General features: G+C 33.7%; 1 pseudogene; it reads left to right on the plus strand.

The window, feature by feature from the left end:
- Positions 1-998: 998 nt before the first annotated feature.
- On the plus strand, positions 999-4,480 carry LOC113690704 (caffeic acid 3-O-methyltransferase-like; annotated as a pseudogene).
- The last annotated feature ends 3,674 nt before the right edge of the window (positions 4,481-8,154 follow it).

Genomic DNA, 8,154 nt, shown 5'->3' on the forward strand with positions numbered 1-8,154 from the left:
TCATCAATTAACCGTTTTAACCTACGAAAATATACAAATTTATTTAATAATAAAATTAGGTGTTTTCAACCGTCTGATTATCAAATCTTTTAATCTATAAGAAATATAACGTTTTGGTTATTTATATACAAATAATTACTAGTACATAAAATTTTGTACTGAGACCTCACATTTGTTAACTTCTAACTCGTGTGAGTTTTAAAATAAAAAGGATTTATTCCTCTATGATAAATGTCAATGCAAAAACAAAAATGATTGTGTGCTCCTAATTAAAAAAAATTTTGAATATAATTTTTTAGGAATTCGCTTTTATCGGATGTGAGATACAATAAAGCCGAAAGCATACTAGTTCGGTTAAGATTTATTGCCCCAAATTATTATCAAGTATCGATGGCAATATTATGGGATCTTTTTTTTTCAATTTTGATGAATTTACAGCCTTAGGTAGTAAAATTTGTAGAGATTTTCATTGCAAATTGTAAATCATTTTATAATTTGCAGTGAAATCATAAAGCAAGGGAAGGCCTGCATTAGAACTGAAGCAAAAAGAAAAATCATGGCAAAATCTAGATTCATGTTCTTGAAAATAATTTGAAGATGGTAAATAGTTAATTTTGGCTCCAGTTTCATCACTGGCATGATGAAACACGCACGGCTTCTAACTTATGTCAATTGTTTGAGCAGCCTTTTTATGTAAAATTGCAGCTTGATCACGCTCACTGGACCAGGGGCTTCTTTCGTCACAATGCTCGCTAAATGCGAGCTGAGTTGCCTGGCCGAGAACCCCGCATTTGACAAATGCGAGGTCTGTTTTTCTTTTTCTTTTTTTTTATTTGGATGCTAGGAAAATTCAGGGAGACCTCGCATTCAGCAAATCATCATAATAATGCTCCCTTTGTAGAATTTTTTTAAAAATCATCATAATTTTAGAAATTTCTCCTGGAACATGGGCTGCTGGGACATTTGTACCAATGGTACGTAAGCTTAGAGTAGAATTGAACAGGAGAGGCTCCATCTCCTTAAATACTGGTACAAGGCGAAAGCTCAGTTACCAGGGCGAATCCACAATTCAGTGAACATAGAGTAGAATAGAATCTGTAATTAGTAGGCCGGTGGGATCTTTTGAAGTGTAGTAGTAATATGGATTCTTTGGCAGAAACAACCAAGAACCAAGTTGTACTAAAAGAAGAAGAAGAAGAGGAGGAGGAGCACTTCTCGTACGCCATGCAGCTAGTTACCTCCGCAGGGCTGCCCATGATGTTGCTTGCTGCCATCCGGCTCAATGTGTTCGAGATCATCGCCAGAGCTGGTCCCGGTGCTCAACTGTCGCCTTCAGAAATTGCGGCTAACGTGTCTTCAGAAAACCCAAATGCCGCTGCTATGCTGGATCGGATGTTGCGGCTCCTGGCAAGCTACTCTGTGCTCACCTGCTCCGTTGCCACCGACGTGGATGGTGATCATGCTATCCAAACGCCAACAAGAGTGTATGGATTGGCGCCGGTGGGCCAAGTTCTTTGTACAGAACAAAACAAAGGGAGGAGGTTCACTAAGCTCCTGCTGGCCTTGCTTCAAGATAAGGTCTTCATTGACGGTGAGATTTTCACTTTTCTTTTATCCTGTTTAATAAAAACAAAAACTCCTATAGTTGAGATTACTCCTTTGTGGATGCATAGTGCCTGGTCCAAAAGCGATTCACTACCCTAAGAAACTCCATTGAGCCCTCTTCTTTTATTTTAATTTTTAGAAATGAATAGAAATGAACTTGTGGCAGGAATTATTACAGTCATGATTGGCCAAGAAAAAAAAAATGCACGGCTGAAATTATGACTTGGGAATCATTTTCAACAATATGTGTGGATCCCACCAAAATATATACTGAACTTACACCGTGTTTAAAATGATTAACATTGTAATCAAATTCATTTACATCTTGTTGAAATACACATAACCGGTAAGGAACTGTTCCAGCCCCTAGTCCATTAAATATTATCAGTGTCTGGAATAAAAAAAAAACAAATCACTCCTTTGCGTCTAACTATGCCTTAACCTACAAGTTGTAATTCTACGATGCACGTAGCCATTTTGTTAGTGATGGTCTTAATTCCTCTGCAAAAGGATTACTTTTAGTGATTTTCTTCTAAAATCGCCAAAACAGGATCACTGGATTTTGATAGAACAACACAAGATAGTGGACTTAAACGACTCAAATCTCTACTTTGGATGTAACACATAATTCCTTTGTGAAATATCAAATCCATAGACAATTATACTTAAAGTAGCACTGACTACTCAAGCCAACATTAAAGTAGCACTGAATAAATTTTGTTCATAGTTTTCGTTGTGAGTACACGTGTGAACTCTATGGATGCTTTTCTTCCTTGCATGTATTTAAGAACAATTCGGCTTGTAAAAAGGCCTCCATAAAATATGCTTTTGGACCCAAAATTTAGGTACCAATTAGAAGATGCAGTTCGCGAAGGGGGAGATCCGTTTCACAGGGCGCATGGTACACATGCTTTTGAATTTCTTGGAAGCGACCCCAGATTCAATGAGGTATTCAACAAGACAATGATCCACCACACAGCTATCGTCATAAACAGAATGCTTGAACGGTACAAAGGTTTTGAGCACCTCAAAACTTTGGTAGATGTTGGTGGTGGTCTTGGAATGAACCTCAATATAATCACAACTAAATACCCTAGCCTCAAGGTAATAATTTTGATTTGCCACATGTTATACAACATGCACCAGCCTATCCTGGTATAATTTTTGCTCTTCTCCATTTGTTGCTCAGTTATGTTTGCTCTTTTGCTTCATTACCCTTTAATTAACCAATTCAAGATAGCATGTGAGAACAAATAAAGAAACAGATGCAGACACTTCAAAATAATCTCCGTTAAATTGCAAAACGAATGAGTTAGTTTTGGGGAAGAAAGACACTTACCATCATGAGTTCTATAATTTTTTTTTTTTTTGGAATTAAAGAAGTTTCAATATGTTGTACGACACACTGTTATACTGAATCACAGGCTTCCACAAACTATTGCTTGAAAAGAAGAATTGTTTATTCCATAATCCACTGCATTAGAATAGGATTTTTTTTTTCTAAATCTGTAATCCATTACCTTCTACCCTTAATAAGGTAAATTTGCAGGAGTTGAACATGTTGGAGGAGACATGTTTGAAAGTGTTCCACAGGGGGATGCCATTTTATGAAGGTAAGTTCAACTTTGAAGGAAATCTTATTAGAAGTCAGTCAGTCACAACAAATGCTATCTTTGAACAATATTCTGCAGATCTTTTCAATCTAATTATGTACAGTCCTTCTCTTTTGAACCATATTATGCAGATCTTCAGAGTCTAATAAGTTACCCAACTTCTTATTTGAGTTGCATTTATTTTTACCACTTTAATCAATGAACATTTAGTTGTTAGGCAACAGACGCTTTAACTTTAAAGGTTACTTACACACATGGTTCAAAGACTCGGTCGAGTCGTTACCGTCTCGGTCCCTCCTGATACGATACCGGGACGATACGATTTTGAAATACTTGACTCATCAAGACGTCACCGCAAAGGGTTAAAACAGCCGAGTCATCACTCCGAATCATCCCGAGTCAACTTGAATTTTCATTATTTTTACTAATTTTTTAATTATCCTTGTTTATCAAATTTTTTACAATTTTTAGAATATTAAATATTTCAAAAATGCGGATCTCGCCGAGACCGCGACTGATATGTCGAGACCGATGTGAAACTGTCCGGGCCGCGACCGCGACTTTGAACCACGCATACAAATTATATAACACTCTCTCTAACTTTAGCTATACCATATGGAATTTTAAATAATCAGGAAAGTATCTACAGATCCGGTGAATACTTATAGATTAAGGGATAGGATAATGACACATTAGAAATATTAGTAGTTGAGAGTGATCTATAACTCTCAAGATCATAAAGTCTGTCATCGTCTTATGATGCTTTGTAAAAGGAGTGCCTTTTGTCTGGAATACTCACAGACAACATCCATCAATACTTTTGTAATGGATACTTCATGATTGGGATGATGATCATTGCTTGAAGTTGCTGAAAAATTGTTACAAGACTTTACCAGACAATGGAAAGGTAATAGCTGTTGACGCAATTCTTCCTGTGATTCCTGATTATAGTGCACGCGACAAAGCTACTTGCCAAACAGATCTTATAGTGGTGACTAAAGAAGGAATTGAGAGATATGAAACAGAGTTTCTTGCCCTGGCTACTGCTGCTGGATTTAAAGGCATAAGTGTGAAATGTTTCGTATGTAACTTGTGGGTCATGGAGTTCTATAGTTCATGGGGCATTGTACTTTAAAACCTTAAATGTTGTATGTTGAGTGATTGTTAATGTCATGGTGATCATCTGCAATCTACAGCGAGGAAAAAAAACTGCAATAGTGACCTCGTAAGAATAAATTTAAATATTGTTTTGTTTCCGAATATGATAATTATGATGGAGTTAAGGCAAGTATGATTTAGGTGTGGTTGGGTATTGTTATTTTACTTCATCCATGCCTTAGCATACTCCAAAAGACATGAAAAAAAGTTTTCTAATACAACACATTTACGTAAAAGTGCACTATCCTACCTATTAAAAGCGCCAAACGCTGAGGAACAGTAGAAGTGGCGTCCTCTGGTGTTCTGCCGGTTCTTTGGTGATTTTGTGCAGCCTTAGAGGCAATTTCGGCGGGAGGTTTCCCTTGCTGCCTGCTTCTTTCTTTTGTTTTTTCCCATCTCCCATTTGGTGTTTCAACCTGGTGCTGCATGTAGTTTTTTAATGCTCCCAAGCCACAATTTATTTTGGTTTTGCCATGATGAGCCACAATTTGTTCCTGTTTTGCCATGGCTTGAGCCTAACATTAAAAAAAAAAAAAAAAATGGTGCCTGGTTTTGGACTGATACTACCTTTTTTAGCCATTAGGAAAATATAAATTTAGATTAACATTTTAGTATGAGTTCCGCTTCAAATTTCTTCTAAATTAGTCACCAAAAAGCCTACTCCAAATTTTCTCTACACTCCTAACCAAAAAAAAAAAATACAAAAGGTCCTTGTGTGGCCATTTCTACAACACTTTTTGCTCGAATTCAAAACAAATTTCAGTATAATTTTGTTCCAAATTCAATTGAATATTTTAATACCAATTTTGTTCGAAATTCTTCTACATTACTTGAAAAGGAAAAGATGTATGGTGAGCTTTGTCTACACTCCTGACCAACAATAAATACATAAATAAATAAAGTGTCCCTTTAGTGTCCACTTATACAACACATTTTGCATGAATTCATTGCTACTACTTTTATGCATCATTTAATTACTTGCATGAAAAAACAAAATTTTATTATAATTTTGTTCTAAGTTCAATTGAATATTTTTAATACCAATTTTATTCAAAATTTTTCTATATTACGAAAAAAGAAAATGAAGTATGGTCAGCTTTGATTACTTGCATACATTTTAAATAGTCAAAAAGTAATAATAGTAATAGATGACTAAACAAACAACATATAAAGTCTTGGTAAAAAATAATGGTGAGCTTTAATTACTTATATACATTTTAAATAGTGAAAAAATAATAATAGCAATAGATGATTAAACAAACAACATATAAAGCAAATTTATTATTTCCTACCTGTTTCTCCAAGTTTTTCCCTTCCTTAAATGGCTTTTTTCCTAACTATTACTTTGTATTAATAAACATAACTTAAAGAAAAATTCTAGGATAAATTTTGTTCCAAAATTTTCTATATTAGTGAAAGATGCTTGCAATTAATGAACGTAATCTAATAATCTAACAAAAAGAATAAGGATACATTTGCTCCAAATTCCTCTATATTAGCGAAAAATTAGAAGCTTCCTTGATTGATTACTTATTTAATGCTCTTTGGATATATTAACTATTACTATTTTTATGCACCATTTATTTATTTCTTCGTTGCTAAAAAAATAATAATAAAGGGTCCCTTGAGTGGCCACTTATAAAGCACTTTTTGCACAAATTAAAAAAATTAGTATAATGTTGTTCTAAATTCAATTGAATATTTTAATACTAATTTTGAAATTCTTCTACATTACTGGAAAAGAAGAAGATGTATGTTGAGCTTTGTCTACATTCCCGACCAAAAACAAAATAAATAAATAAAGGGTCCTTTTAGTGTCCACTTATATAACATTTTTTGCAGGAATTCATTGTTACTATTTTTATGCATCATTTAATTACTTGTGTGGAAAAATAAAAGTTTAGTATAATTTTGTTTCATATTCAATTGAACATTTTAATACCAATTTGTTCAAAATTTTTCTATATTGATAAAAAGGAAAACGAAGTATGGTGAGTTTCAATTACTTGCGTACATTTTAAATAGTCAAAAAGTAATAATAGCAATAGATGATTAAACAAACAACATATAAAGTTTTGGTAAAAAATAATGGTGAGCTTTAATTACTTATGTATGTTTTAAATAGCCAAAAATAATAATAGCAATAGATGGTTAAACAAACAATATATAAAGCAAAATTTATTAGTTCCTATCTGTTTCTTTCAGTTTTTCCCGTCATTAAATGACTTTTTTCCAAACTATTACTTTGTATTAATAAACATAGCGTAACAAAAAATTCCAAGATAAATTTTGTTCCAAATTTCTCAATATTAGTGAAAGATGCTTGCCATTAATGAACATAATCTAATAATCCTGTCTTGCCATGGCTTGAGCTTAATATATATATTAAAAAAAAACATGGTGCCTGGCTTTGGATTGATTTGACCTTTTTTAGCCATTAGGAAAATATAAATTTAGATTAACATTTTAGTATGAGTTCCGTTCCAAATTTCTTCTACATTCCTCCCCAAAAAATTTGCTCCAAAATTTGTCTACACTCCTAACCAAAAACAAAATTGTAAAGGGTCCTTGTGTGGCCACATATATAACACTTTTTGCACAAATTCAAAAAAAAAATTAGTATAATTTTGTTCCAAATTCAATTGAATATTTTAATACCAATTTTGTTTGAAATTCTTGTATATTACTAGAAAGGGAAAAGACGTATGGTGAGCTTTGTCTACATTCCTGACCAACAATAAATAAATAAATAAAGGGTCCCTTTAGTGTCCACTTATATAACATTTTTTGCACGAATTCGTTGCTACTACTATTATGCATCATTTAATTACTTGCGTGAAAACCAAAATTTTAGTATACTTTTGCTCTAAGTTTAGTTGAATATTTTAATACCAATTTTGTTTAAAATTTCTATAGTACTGAAAAAGAAAATGAAGTATGGTGAGATTTAATTACTTGCATACGTTTTATATGCTCAAAAAGCAATGATAGTAATAGATGATTAAACAAACAACATATAAAGTCTTGGTAAAAAAATATAATGGTGAGCTTTAATTATTTATGTACTTTTTTTTTTCATAATCTTTTTTTTTTTTTTATTGAGAGGAAAATGGATAGCACAAACATACAAATGCTGCATGGAAGCAGCTATTTAACCTGATATCTACGGAAATTTGGAAGACCCAACCTATCAAGAGTGATATCACCTTTTACTAGACGAGGTAATTCATTAAAAGACATATACGTTATAGATACCCTCGATTCCACCCCAACATTAGACAATCTATCTGCAGGCCTATTTGCTTCACGAAAACAATGTGAAACTACCTTAATAAACCTTCTAGCTTCCAACATTTCTTGTAACTCCCTGCGCATCCTCCAAGGACATCGTGCCTTACCTTGAATAATATGAACCAGCTCTAGAGAATCAGATTCTACATGCAAATTTTGGAAACCCTTATCCAATGCCAACCGAACACCAAAAAGGAGCGCTTTGAATTCCGCATGTAGGCTCGTAAACTCCCCAAAGAAACAGGAGAACCCAAAAAGAAATTCAGCATTACAAGATCGAAGAACGCCTCCTCCTCCGCTCATGCCCGGATTACCCCTTGAACAGCCATCAGAATTAAGTTTCACCATTGATTGCACTGGACACCTCCAATGAACTATTCGCACTTGATAACGTCTCACCAATCCAGCTACCGAAGAAAAAAAATCTGGCCAATCTTGATATTGCAAATAAAGCTTCTTAAATTTTAGGTGAAAAAGATCACGCATG

The sequence above is a fragment of the Coffea arabica genome, chromosome 5c (genome assembly GCF_036785885.1).
Source record: "Coffea arabica cultivar ET-39 chromosome 5c, Coffea Arabica ET-39 HiFi, whole genome shotgun sequence".
In the NCBI taxonomy this organism is placed as follows: domain Eukaryota; kingdom Viridiplantae; phylum Streptophyta; class Magnoliopsida; order Gentianales; family Rubiaceae; genus Coffea; species Coffea arabica.